The following is a 13,565-nucleotide window of genomic DNA, read 5'->3' as shown; positions in this document are numbered from 1 at the left end:
TCTTCATAGTTTTCCATCACTCCTGTCAATAGCATCAATCAAATTTTATTTTGCTGAACTCATTGGAATTTTCTTCATTTGGAAAGGAGCACTGTTCCAATTTCAATCAGCTTTTAGTTATAGAATCTTAAAAGTAATTATCTGGCCCAGAAGACATCCCACACTGTTCTATTTGATTTTTTCATATCACAACCAGAAAATTAAATATATTCTGCACAAAACACTTTTTTCTGAAGCAAGAGAAAGACACATTCATTTAGGTATTTACTCCTATAACCCAAAGTCAAGACTAAAAAATTTGGCCAAGAAAGCCCCTTTTCTATAGTTCTCTCTCTTATTTTGCAGTTTTTTGAAGTAGGAAACTTCTTCGGTGTTCTATTAAGTGTTCAAAATCTGGACAATGAAAGAAATCGCTTGTCCCCAGTAAACAGCACCATGCCTTACCACATTTGGTGTCCTAATTTTAGCTGTTGAGACTTCAAGAGACCATCAGCTCATCTCATGGTTGGTATCCAACTTACGACCGCAGTGTGCAACATGCATTTGTATATTACAGGACACTGGCCAGTGATTGCTGTTTGATATTTCTACTTAAGAACACCAAAGGAACAGGACAATTTACGTTTAGTCAACTATACAAGGAGTTTAATTAATCAGCACGATAGTCCCAATTTGTTCCAGTGTGTCCAGGTGAATTCCTATAGACTAGAGTCCCAAGACAGTCAACAAGCTAATTACCTTATAAACCAGCTCTGAGTTTAAAATAATTCCTTTTGTGGGAAATCCTGTAGGATTCAACAATTAAACAGTTAGTTGGTTTGTTTCAGAGAATGTTGTTATGAAATCACTTGAAAATGTGACCATTTTGCTACCTGTCAGGCCATCAGTCTCTAGCTGGGCTGAAGGTATAGCTTTTTTTCTGTTCTGTAATGACATGCTTAGCTTTACATGGATAATACTAATGTCTCCTTGTTCCTAAGAAACCACAGTTACAATTCAACAAGTCTTAGAGTCCGTGATATTAGGAAATCCATAAAACGCAGACATCAAGAAATTTCCTTTGGAAAACAACGTTCTGATGTATTTTCTAGAGCTGGTGTAAAAAAGTACTGGAATCAATAGCTTAAACAACAGAAATTTATTTTCTCGCAATTCTAGAGGCCAGAAGTCCAAGATCCAGGTGTCAGCAGAGTTGGTTCCTTCTGTGGGTTACGAGGGAAGTCTCTGCTCCAGGCCTCTCTCTTTGGCTTGCGGATGGGCATGTTCTCCCTGCATCTTCACATCATCTTCCCTCTGTACATATCTCTGTGTCTAAATTCCCTCTTCTTATAAGGACAGCAGTCATATTGGATTCGGGCCCACCCGTAAGACTTCATTTTAATTTAACTGCTTCTTTAAAGACCCTGTCTCCAAATATGGTTACATTCTCAAGTCCTAGGGGGTTAGAATTTCAACATATAAATTTTTAGGGGAACACAATTCACCCCATAACATCTGGAGATGAAGTTTTATGGATCTTAAAAGTCTTTAGCTCCTATTTGAGTCAGTGCAGGCTACTGCCTCTCAGGAAAGATGAGTCCCAAATGTGTCCCCAAGACCACACTAGCACTACCTGACACACACCCTGGGCTCTTCTTGTTTTACTTCAGCTACAGCTTTGTCACCTCTGCTCCTCACAAGGCTGCTGGCAGAAGGCTCACTGTGGCCACCAGCCTCTGGGATCTCCAGAGTCTGTGTCCACGGTGCAGTGTCTGCTCCCACAGCTGCCAGTCCTTGGGGTGTCTCAGCCATGCTCCCAACCACTCTTGTCATCTCAAGTTCTGAAGCAGCTCTGCCTGTACTTAAAATCTCAGTCTTCTCGACTAACTCACTCAGCTCCAGCCTCCAGCCCTTCACTGCACAGGGACCCCAAACCAGTCCACGGGATTTGGAGGAGAGACTTCACTCTGCCTTCTCCAGCCTTCTCTCCCCTCCACCTCAGCCTGTCCATCCTAGAAAATTTCCTCTCTCTAATCACAGTTTCAAGACAGGGACTTTACTCCTGAAGAATGGAATGAAGAATTTGATTTTTAAATACCAGTTTTCTGAATGATCAGCCTGTAGCCATCTACAGATATGGTGAGATAAAGAGAATCATAGAATCTTAAATAAAGAGCTATAAGAAACCTTAGAGATACTTTTAGCCATGTCCTTATAGTTTAACTGAAAAAACTGGGCGCAGAAATATTAAAAGTCCTAGGTTCTGGAATAGTTCATAAAAGATTAAATTGTATAAGTCTGAAAGCTAATACATGTGTAATGATCCGGTACTATGAATGATAACTGCGTAAGAGTTTCATATGAAAGCACTTTGGAGTGTAAGCCCAGTTCACGTCTCCCCCCTCCTAAGGTGGATAAGTCTCTACCCGCTGTGCCACAGTTGATTGGACTACAACGAACACCTGACCCAGGCTAAGCCAAGCAGAGTCCCTTCCCTGGGAATTTGGAATCGGACTTGGAGATAGAGAGTAAAAATCTACGTGACCTTGTGACAAGTTCAGGTTCCCCACTGTCCAGTAGTGTCCAAGTACAGGGGCAGTGGTATCCTTTCCCCACTACTACTACCCCCTTCCGGGGTAGGGGCCCACCCTCTGCAGTGGAAGGCTTAGGGATGTCTTGCTCTGTTGAAAGCCTGATTGTTCAGGTAGGCAGATCAGATGGGGATCCTCAAATTCCTGAGTCCAGGAGGCCCCCTTCTGCTGGATGGGCCAAGGTGATGTGATATTCCAGCTGTCAGTGGAAGGGCCTCTACAGGTAGCAAAGCAACAAAGCCCAGCTAATTGTGGCTCCTTGGCACAAAGGACCAGGGTCACTGTGGGCTCACTCCAGTGGTGACCCACGATCTGCAAGCCTGCATGGGCTCCCCATTTGGCTCCCAGCCTGGTGAGTAAGGTGCTCACAGTCTCTCTAGGCCACCTCTGCCTCTATCCACATGGCTCCTCTAAGGTCCTTGTCCCTTATCTCAGGCTCTGCTGACCTCCCCTCTCCTCTCTGTGGGGAGGGGGTAGTTATAGTCAGGGTCTTCTTCCAGCCTCTTTCCAATGTATTATTGTTAGGACATAAATTCTATGCCCTGCTTCCTTCTGGGCCTTTCCTTTCAATTATCACAATCTTTTTTTCTCTCAGCAAAACCCACTTCATTCGGGTCAAAAGCTTTGGCTTCTATGCGTGTGTGGGAGTAGAGAATATATGGGAAATCTCTGTACCTTCCCATCAATTTTGCTATTAACTTTAAACTGCTCTTAAAAAAAGGCTTACTAGAAGAAAATAAGCCATATCTTCCAAAACTCTTGTTCCTGATAGACTCTTACGAAAGACCCTACTTGATAAATCCAAAAAAAAAAAAAAAAGCAAACATTGACTATTTCTTCATCTTTGCTTACTGGCTGGAACCTTGGAACCTTTCTAATTCTCTTTTGGTCAGTGTGGATGGCTCTGGAAGAGCAGAAGGAAGTACAAAACAGAAACACACACACAAATTCGTACTTCAAGAAATCACCTTGCTAAGTGGGTAGACCCACTATTGTTGGCTGTCATAGTCCATCTCGTGAATTTGGGAACAGGTAAAAGCCAGCTGGCCAGGATAATAATGAAGTAGACTCACAAAGAGAAGCAGAGAAGACAGTGGGGAGAGGACTACAGAGGTTCCTGATACTTTGTAGGTTCCCAGTTTCTGCCCAACTAGAGCTGCCTTTTTATCCTCGTATCCTTAAACATCACTGTATTTCTAAAATAAATTTCTAATTTTTCTTAAGCTAGCTCAAGTGAACTTATATATTTAGCAACCAAAACAGTGTTAATGAATATAGTTTTATAGTTTCAAAGCTAATCTACATTTTTTCAGTCTTTTTAAAAAACACTATAAAGATTAACATTAATAGGTGGTTAAAGGGTCCTATAACTTTTATTATGAAAAGCTGGATGATTTATTGCAACTCTGTAGATTACATTTTCTTTTTTTTTTTTTTTTTTTAAAGATTTTATTTTTTCATTTTTCTCCCCAAAGCCCCCCGGTACATAGTTGTGTATTCTTCGTTGTGGGTTCCTCTAGTTGTGTCATGTGGGACGCCGCCTCAGCGTGGTCCGACGAGCAGTGCCATGTCCGCGCCCAGGATTCGAACCGATGAAACACTGGTCTGCCTGCAGCAGAGCGCACGAACTTAACCACTCGGCCACGGGGCCAGCCCCTGTAGATTACATTTTCTTGATGAAGATTTCAGGGTGTAGCTGCGACATGAAATCTTAAATGTTGGTATCCATCTGGAAAGAGATATGGACAAGATAATAGACTAGCTCCCCCATGCTAACTGGTTGTTGCTGGGCTGTGGACCTCTTTTCCGAATAAAGGCTCCCTCCGGGTGTTGAGGAGCAGCAGGAAGAGACTGGACCTTGGGAGCAAACGTCCGTGCCCCATCCTTAGTTGCTACCAGATGCTCCTGATGTTGACTCCCTCGCCTTAATTTGAGGTCTGCCATATGCTGGGAATGAAAGTAATTTCCTTTCTGTGTTAGTTTCACTCTGTCCAACATTCTCTTTTTAGGGAAACTGTGCAAGCCCCCTTCTTGGGAATTTTGCTCCCATGGCTCCTACTAAGCAGGCAGTGATGCGACTCACCTTCTCAAGCTCAGTGGAATGTATTCCTGCCTTAAGCTGGAGCAATCACATTCTCCATGCAGGGAATTTGGAATTGGGCTTTTGAGACTCTGGTCAGCAGTCTTGGGTGGGGTCTGGGCAGAAAGTCATTGTCGGGCTGAACCAGGCAGCCATGAGCACCCTGAAGCAGACAATACTGTCTGACAAATAAGGCAGACTTGCAGAGGGAAGTGGAGACCAGGAAGCATTTAGCTTCCCTGAGAGAGTGGGAGAGAATAACCTTCCCTTCTGAATTCCCAGCTTCTTGGCTTCTGGCTCTTCCTGAGGCTGCTCTGACTTCTTGCCCTGGATTCCTTGAGATAACCTTACATACTTCCAAAAAACTTCCCTGTTTGCTTAAACTGACTTGGATGGCTCTATTGCAGTCAACCAAAAGCTCACTGTAGGGGTCAGTCATTATGTAATTGATGGAGTATGTAGCCTGTCACCCATTCACCTGATTCTCAAAACAGGCAATATCAAAAAAAAGAACAAAATCCAAGTTTGTTTCTTCTCTGTCCATGTATCTTTTCAAGCAAAGACGGATATTTCAATTTCTTGAATTTGCTTTTAATGTGAAAAGAGATAAAAACTTGTTTTACGAAGTGCCATTGTATTTTAGTTGTAAGCCTAGATGTGAGAGACAAAATTTATCTATGCTTAAAATATGGGATAACAGATTCAGGAATTCTCATTTCAAATAATATTGAGGCTATTAGATCATTTCCCTCACAAATTTCAACTGTGTGATGACCTCGTGCCAGAAATCTCCTGTCATCTGTAGGATTCAGGTTGAACTCTAAGGAATAAAAAAGCTAACTGAATATGGAATGCCCTCTTTGTCCAAAATAGATATAGACAGCTTGGTTGTAGCTTTCTTAGATGATCAAAGCCAGAAGAGATCAACAGGTTAGAGGTTAGGGCTTCTTAACCTGGAGTCCATCAGCTATTGGGTGAGGTGCGAGTCCACCGAACTTTAAGCAAAGGTTGAGGCCTGTGTGCATTATGAGGACAGGATCAATATGTTTCATCAGGTTATCAAAAGGGCACGTGACACAAAACTTAACAACCAGTAAAAGCCCAGCTTCTTTTTACATATGAGAAAATTAAGGCACAGCAAAGATGTGACCTGATAAGTCACACACAAAGACAAGGGCAGAGCCAAGGACAGGAATCCAGGTATCCCGAACCTTATTCAAGGTTCCTTCACTGCACGGCATTATGTTATGAGTGCTCAACTAGGTAAGGCAGTGTCTGTCCCTCCTCAAAGACCGTGACTCCTTTAGAGTACCTTTGTGTCTTTCAGAGGCCATAACCCCACCACGACCCTGGAATCTGGAGAGCATCTCTTAGGATTCACATCTTACAAATGAGAAAACTGAAGGTCAAAAAGCTTTAAAGACTTGCTTAAAAGTCTCATCACCTGAAGATAAAACCAGTTATAAAACAGAGGCCTGTGGACTGCCAGTCCTTTGATCTGAGGCACATGGCCTTGAACTGCCAAAGTGTAATTCTCTGGGTAAGGGAAATGCAGCTATAGACATGGAGATATGAAGTGACTTGTTGGTGACAGTCAAATAAATGGTGGATGAGCCAGGACTCAAATTCATGTTTCCTAAATTTTTTCTACCCACTAATAGTAAATAGGTTTTTGTTTATTTGTTTGTTTGTCTGGGGAGATACTAAAAATCTCACTTGGTGGAGAGGCTGGGTGGCGCAGGAGAAAGAACACAGGACTAGAGAGACAGGGCTCGGGGTCTCGTCCTAGCTCTGTCCCTTGTGGCCTGTGAGACCTTTAACAAGTCACTTAACAGCTGGGCCAGGCTCCCTTTCAGGAATTGGCTTGTGATCTCCACATTTTACACGCTCAATAGAAAAGATTCCTTCTATTCTTCCAACTGTACGTGTGTATCAGCACCCTGGTGATAACATTGACCTTGTTAGAATTCTGCTGCCCCGTCTGCAGTCAAACAAACACGAAATGGACACCTTTGGGGAGATTTTGAGAGAGTGAAGTGAATTTTAAAAGCTGCTTTTATTAAGTCGAAAACAGCAAATTACAAAGAATGTCTAAATAGTCTAATTTCCTTAACTCAGAGGTTTTTATAAAAGTTAATTACATTATACTTTAGCTCAAGAATAGTGGATGGTAGGCTACTAAAATTTTAATTTTTATAGCTCTTTACTCCCAATTCCAGTGTTCTTTGAGTCTGGGTAGGTCCTATCTTCCAAGCCGCCAGGATATGGTTGGGCACATACTCCTCCCTTCACTCCCTTCGGTGGCAGAAGCAAAGGGTAGATGTATCAAGTTTGCTTTCACAGAATTAAAGTCACCACAATTCATCATTTTTGTGAGATCAGAGAGGAAATGTTTAGGCTGAACTGCAGCCATTAGAATTTTCTATTCATAACTCAAGGCTGCCCTTAGCATGAGGAGAACAAGTACATTCTAGCAGTTAAACATATTTCAAATCTTTTAAAAAGTGTATTTATTGGTGAATTGTTACTGTTTTCTTCTAAACAGTCTCTTCATTCTTGATTTTACTACCTATGTTTGAGGGTGTAAAATTCAAATAAGCAGTGATAAAATAAATGTAGTGTTTTAAAACAAAGAAACACAAGATTATTATAAACAGCCAGATGTTTATGATGGTGGCCTAGCATCATGGGTCGAGAATCATTACTATCTTACAGGTGAAAGATCATTTTACTGAAATGTATAGAGAAAGAAAGAAAACAAACAACTAAAAGACCAAATATTTTCTTTTACACAAATCTGTTCTGCTGTAAGTTTTGGTGTCCCAATCAGTTGTACGGGATTCTGCTTCCACGTTTTGAGATGCCAACTGTGACAGGGGCTGGCATTGGTTCTGGGTACACTGAATTCCAGCTTGCACAGTGAGCTTGGATGTGTCAAATAGCTTTAAGGAAATCTATCTAATCTTCTGTGATGAAGGAGGGGTGCGGTGTTTATCAAGGAATAGGCAACCCTTAGATTTGAAGAAAAGTTGCCTCATATCAAGTCTGTCACTAATTTTCATACTCTTTCTGTTTACTTTTATAAGTATGTTATGTTTTAATTTAGCAAATTGCATTAAACAATTGCATCAATTATTCTTCCCAGCTACCCTGTTTGGTAGCACTCTCTTAAAGGTTAACAATGACCTATTTAATAATCACATCCAATAGCCTGTTCTCATCCTAGTTGACTCTTGTCTAATTTGACATTACTGATGTCCTCTACTCTGTGGCTTCCAGGGTGTCACTCTGTCTCTCAGTTTTTCTATCTCTCTGACTGTCCTTTCTTAGTATTTCTGGTGCTTCTCGTCATTCTACCTGCTCCACATGAGTTAGTATTCCCCAGGGTTCTATCTTTAACTATCTTCTATTTTTATCCTTTCTCATTCACTCCTATGGCTTCAACCACCATTCATGAGGCACCAATAACTCTCAAATCTATGACCCCAGTCTTGACATGAGCTCCAGACTTTCCTAAGCACCAGACTTTTGTTTCCAAGTAAATCCTAAATAGCTCCACTACAATAAACTGAAGGCCCCTCAAACTTGACATGTCAAACAGAACTCTTGTCCCCCTCTCTGTAGAGGGCAGCCCCCAAGAGAGCCCACCATGTTACCCATTTCCTGGTGTTCACGCCCTTGAGTGAAGGCAGAGCGTGGGTCTGGGAGGTTGGCACAGTTTGTAATTCTTTCTCTTATTCTTTGCATTTATCCAGAATAATGCTGTTTTATATTATAAATGTTTCAAGTTCAGGAATCATACTTTAATTTGTTATGGTCATCTCGTCCTTAGGCATGCCTAAAAAGTGTTAATTATGATAATTTTTGCTGTATTTAGAAAACTCGAGTTTTAAAAAAATGTTTTAATAAAACAACACATGATTTCTGTCTTTAAAAAAGACCCTCAACTTAAGAAACAGATAAAGTACAATATTTATATTTGGTTTTGAATTTATCCCAACCACCAGTGCCTATGCTGCTCCTGCCTCAAACTTTTCCCCAGTTGTCTGGTTGGAGCCCACATAAAGGAGCTGGAGGCAACCTCTATTTTTTAAATGCACACTTTGTTTTCCTTCCTCATTAAGGGCAGAAACCAAAGCAGAAGCCAATTATCACCTGCAAACTAATTCCTTCTCCGGGATCAATGAGTTCCTAAATCTCTTGTGCAGTTTTCTTCTTTTCATAAAACGAAGAAAATAATGCCAAATTTGCTGGTTTGTGAAAAGGATTCATTAGGTCATAACTGTAATGAGAAAGACAGCCTTGCAAGCTTTAAGTGAAGGTACTATTTCTAGAATTTTTCCACTCAGTTCAGGAAAGGAGAATAGACCAGGTTTCACAATTGTAAAATCAGCTTTTTCCCTTTGTAATTAATAATTTGTGGGTGAAATTTGGAGATGCAAATGATGTTAAATAAACCATGGTTCAAAATCTAGCTAATTTATTTTCTTCACTGAATCCCTCATTCCTCTCCTCCCTTTAAACAACACACTAAAAACACCCCTGAACCTTTAATCATGGGGTTACTTAAGGTTTATTTGTGGATTATCAGTTTATCTGTAACTAACTTTGCTCTTGGTGGAGTCTCTCTAGGAAAATGACTTCAAATTCTCAAAAATCCTCAACTCCAGCTTGGACCGTCTACGTTATCTTTGGTTCAATATTTCTTGCTGCCTCTGTGGCAGCCCTACTCACATATACCAACAACCCCCAAATTGAACATGTCTGAAACAAAATATTATTGAACGCCAGGCTCTCTTTGCTACCTAAGTTCTCTTTTGGAAAGTGGTGCTACTATTCCCTCCTTTTCCCAGGGTCACAAGCATGGATAGTTTTCATTCCAATTGGTCAATATGTTCCTTTCTCATGAGCCAGATCTTTACTTTGTCAATTATCAAGTCCTGCCACTTCATCATCAACAATCGTTGTCTTCCTCTACTAGATGGTGAGTGTCCCTCAAGGGCAGGAATGACGTCTTATGATCTCTGTATCCTCAGTTCTTAATATTGTCCCTGGATATTTGCAAGCAGGTGGCTTAACAAGTGTTTGCTGAATGAGTGAATTATTGAATGATTGTTTTCTTTCCTCCTCAAAAGCTTCACATTGCTTCCCAAATTGAGAACTTAGAGTGAGTTTCAAAAAGTTCCATTGAGTGAGCATTTTCTTTTCTAGATGATTCATCTCTAATTTTAATTTGAAGTCTCTGCTCTAGGCCATTAGATTTCCCAACGCTATCTGAATGTGATTTTTCTGCTCCCTCACCTGGGCCCCTCATAGTGCTGATCCCAAAGCAACGCACTGTTCTCTGACTTCTCTGCTTAAATATCTGCCTTCAGGATGGCTTGATATTTACTTCCTTTAAGAAGCTTCTGCTGGAATCTAGACACTACTAGCAACTAACCAGCTGATTAATACTCACATGTAGCCTAGTTGTTTCTATATGTGCATACAGTTAAGCTTTACCTGCATTTTAAAGTGTTTACTGTGTTAGAGTGTAAAATGTTTACACAGTGAGAGTCACTTGGTTCAAAGGAAATTTGGTGGGACAGGTTGCACGTGGACTTTGGCATCAAGTTACTACTCACTTGTGATCTGGTAACTAATTACCTAATCTCAAGCCCTCTGTTTTCTCATCTGCAAAATGGGGGTGATAATAATTACCTCCTGGAGTTGCAGAGGATTAAACGTACAGCAGTTGGCCCAGTGCTAGGAAACGGTAAATATGATATATGGCACCACGTACTACAATTACCACTGGATTAAGAGTACAAGCCTCAGTTTTAGATCATTTGCTTTACAGAGCAGAGCTAGTTCTTGTCTTTTCAACAAGGGAACATAGAAGAAAGTGACTTATTTCTCCTGTAAATTAACTATCACACTTAAACCCTTGGGAAATAGATCCTTCTCTCTTCTCACTTTTAAATATTACAATATGTTAATTTTTTCTTCTCTTTGCATAAATTAGGTAACCTCAAATTTATTTCATTTTGAAATGTTAATTTTTTAAAAAGTGTAAATTGCCTTTTAATAGCCTAAGAATTGGAGTTAAGTACCTAGCCATATCTGGGAAGTCTTTCTCGTTATACAAACTGCCTTGTTGTCTTCTTATCAATAAAAATCAAAAAGATGTGGTCCAATTTGAGAGTTAGCCAATGGATGCAAAAGAAATTCATTCAATCAATATATGGGCATGTTCTGATGATAGAATCACTGGCTGGATTCAGAAAGGAAAAGGATGACCTAGTCCATTTTTACTGCTGATGGACAACATCCTTACATTATTTTGTCAGGGACTTGAGAGTTGAAAGTGTGTATTTTATTTTTTTGAAACATAACTAAAATGATGAGACTCTGGAGGGCCTACAGTATTACAATATTGTACCAAGGAAATCACTTTGTCTTCTGGGAAGGATAATAAACAGGGTATGGGGCTAGGCCACAGGTGCTTGGTTTAACAGTTCACAATTGAGCAAGGTAGGGAGTCTCAGAAAATTATAAAGTGCCTCTGCTGAGCCAGTTACCGGTAAGATTCCACCTACGTGCGCACTACTTAAATATCTGCCTACATACTTGAGCCTAAGTGACCTGTCAGCAGAGGGTGTCTGTGACAGTTATAAGAGAATGGCCTTGCTTGCTTAGGATCGTGTGTGGGTGTTGAATATGGCACTTTAAATATAAATTTATGAGGTGCAAACTTTTAATGCAAAGATGACTCACAAGGTTTCAGAATGTGTAAATACGAAGCACAGTCTAACTTATAGCGTCACTGGTGCTCACCCACAGCAAGACCAGCCTGGGCAATTACCAAGTTGTTTGGACTACCAGGAAATTCACAAAATTTGCCACACTTAATAAGTTGATGAGAAAGATTATTGGGTTGATTTTAAACATTTGTGTGCACCACCATCTTGAACCAGGGTTATATGTAATTAATCTGCATTTTGCAACATTATGTTTGATAACGGCATTCACTTTATTTCTCTGAGATTGTGAAGTCAATTCTTTTGAGACACTGCATTGGAAAACTTCAATAAACAGCAACTGTATGGTAAAATAAAAAAAATTAAACAGGCAATTTCTCACTTAAGTGTCTACAATCAGGCAATAAGATGGAAAAAGAATCATAACAACATTTCATATGGATGCTGAAATAAAACTAAGATTAGTATTTTATGTGATTCATTTCCGATGCTCCTTGTTTGAGCGTTTTCTCCAATTGCTACAAAAATGTCACGAAAATTTCCTTTAATTGAAGGTAAACCAGTGAACACTAGACTTTAACATGATTGAAGTGCCACTTGGGAGGGAGATTATGTAGCTGTCAGAAGAACAACCTTCGAAATTGTGACCAAATAGTCAGACACAACCAGGAGACACAGAATTCAACAGGATATTGTTTTAATACTTAAAAGTTTTGTGGCCCTTAAAAGACAGGAATATGAAAGAATAAAGAAATAATGGAGCTAAATGAACCAATTTTGCAAATGGAACCAATCAATGTTTATGGTTCCTTTAAAAGTGATTGTTAAAATTTACTAACCTTATAGATAGAAAAAGAGCTGTACCTTGAACTTAAAAACTTAAAGTTTTTGGATTCCAACTTTAGTAAGTTGATTATAAACTTAAAAAATAGATTTTTGATTAGCTTTTTCTGCACACAAAAAAATACCTTTGAGGTGATTTTTTTGGTTTGTTTTCTAATTTGCACAGGTCAGTAGAAACAGAAGCCAGAGAAGAGGTTTTAAAACTTTAACCATTGCACACTCAAAAAGTAAAACGCTAACCCTAGCATTTAGCTTTCGATCACTTCCATGTAAAATATGAATCATCTTACAGGGTCACTAAGGAAATGGTTAACAGTAAGGTTTTTCAGATTAAACATATTTACAATAAAAATAAACTTCTGGACATTGGATCATTCTTTTGACTTTGGAGGCCCACTTGAGAATCTCACTTATGAGGACACCCACAGATAATAATGAATAAATAAGCTTGGATTCCCTGAAACACCCACCACCCATGCACAGCTGGACCATAAGGTGGTTTTTAGTTAAACAGCAGCTACCATATTTGGTCATATGCTTCACGCTGTTACAAACACAACACGTTTGCCCGGTTCTAACTTCAGCCATTTACTGACTGAATTCATTTCCTATAAGAGAGAGACCTCCTAGTGTCATTAGGTTAATACTGCGGTTGATGTTGTTTCGAAGATTCAGTGCTGTATCAGGTGATGTCACAGCAAAATGGGTATTATGTCAGTAATACTTAAACGTTTGAGCAGCCAAGTGAGTAGACCATGTGTTAGGAAATTCCTTGCATGCTTATTTAGGCTTTAAGTCTTAAATACCATCAGCTGTAATTGCAAAGGTACACTAGGTGCTAGTAGCCTCATAATCACCAAATCCTCAAGCTTTTACCAAAGAGATTTTACTAATTAGGGACAAAAAAACATTTTTCCCCTGCCTTTTGACAAGTTCAACGGTGGCACTGTCAAAAGAATTATTATCCTGGCAAGCAGATCTAACTGGTATTCAAAATAAAACTAATTTTTTTTTTAAGTGGCCTTAAAGTGAAAGGCACTCCCACTATGGCTGTGTGTCACATCTCACCTTTCTGGTAAGAGATCCTGGCTGAGCCAAGTCTCACTAACTCTGCTAAGGTGCCTCCTCCCATAACGCCTACCGGACACAGGCTGAGCCTCAATGTTGGCTCCCTGCTCATCCCCAGTCTGTAACCCACTAGACTCTGTGTCCTATCTGAGTGATGTTAGTTCCCATTCCACCAGGTACTGGGCTCCTGAAGGGCAGGGGTCATGTCTTAGATTTCTTCTGTGGCCTCCACCCTCACCGAGCACCGAGCACAGTGCTGGACAC

The sequence above is a fragment of the Equus quagga genome, chromosome 4 (assembly GCF_021613505.1).
Source record: "Equus quagga isolate Etosha38 chromosome 4, UCLA_HA_Equagga_1.0, whole genome shotgun sequence".
NCBI lineage: Eukaryota > Metazoa > Chordata > Mammalia > Perissodactyla > Equidae > Equus > Equus quagga.
Note: the sequence above shows the minus strand (reverse complement) of the source record.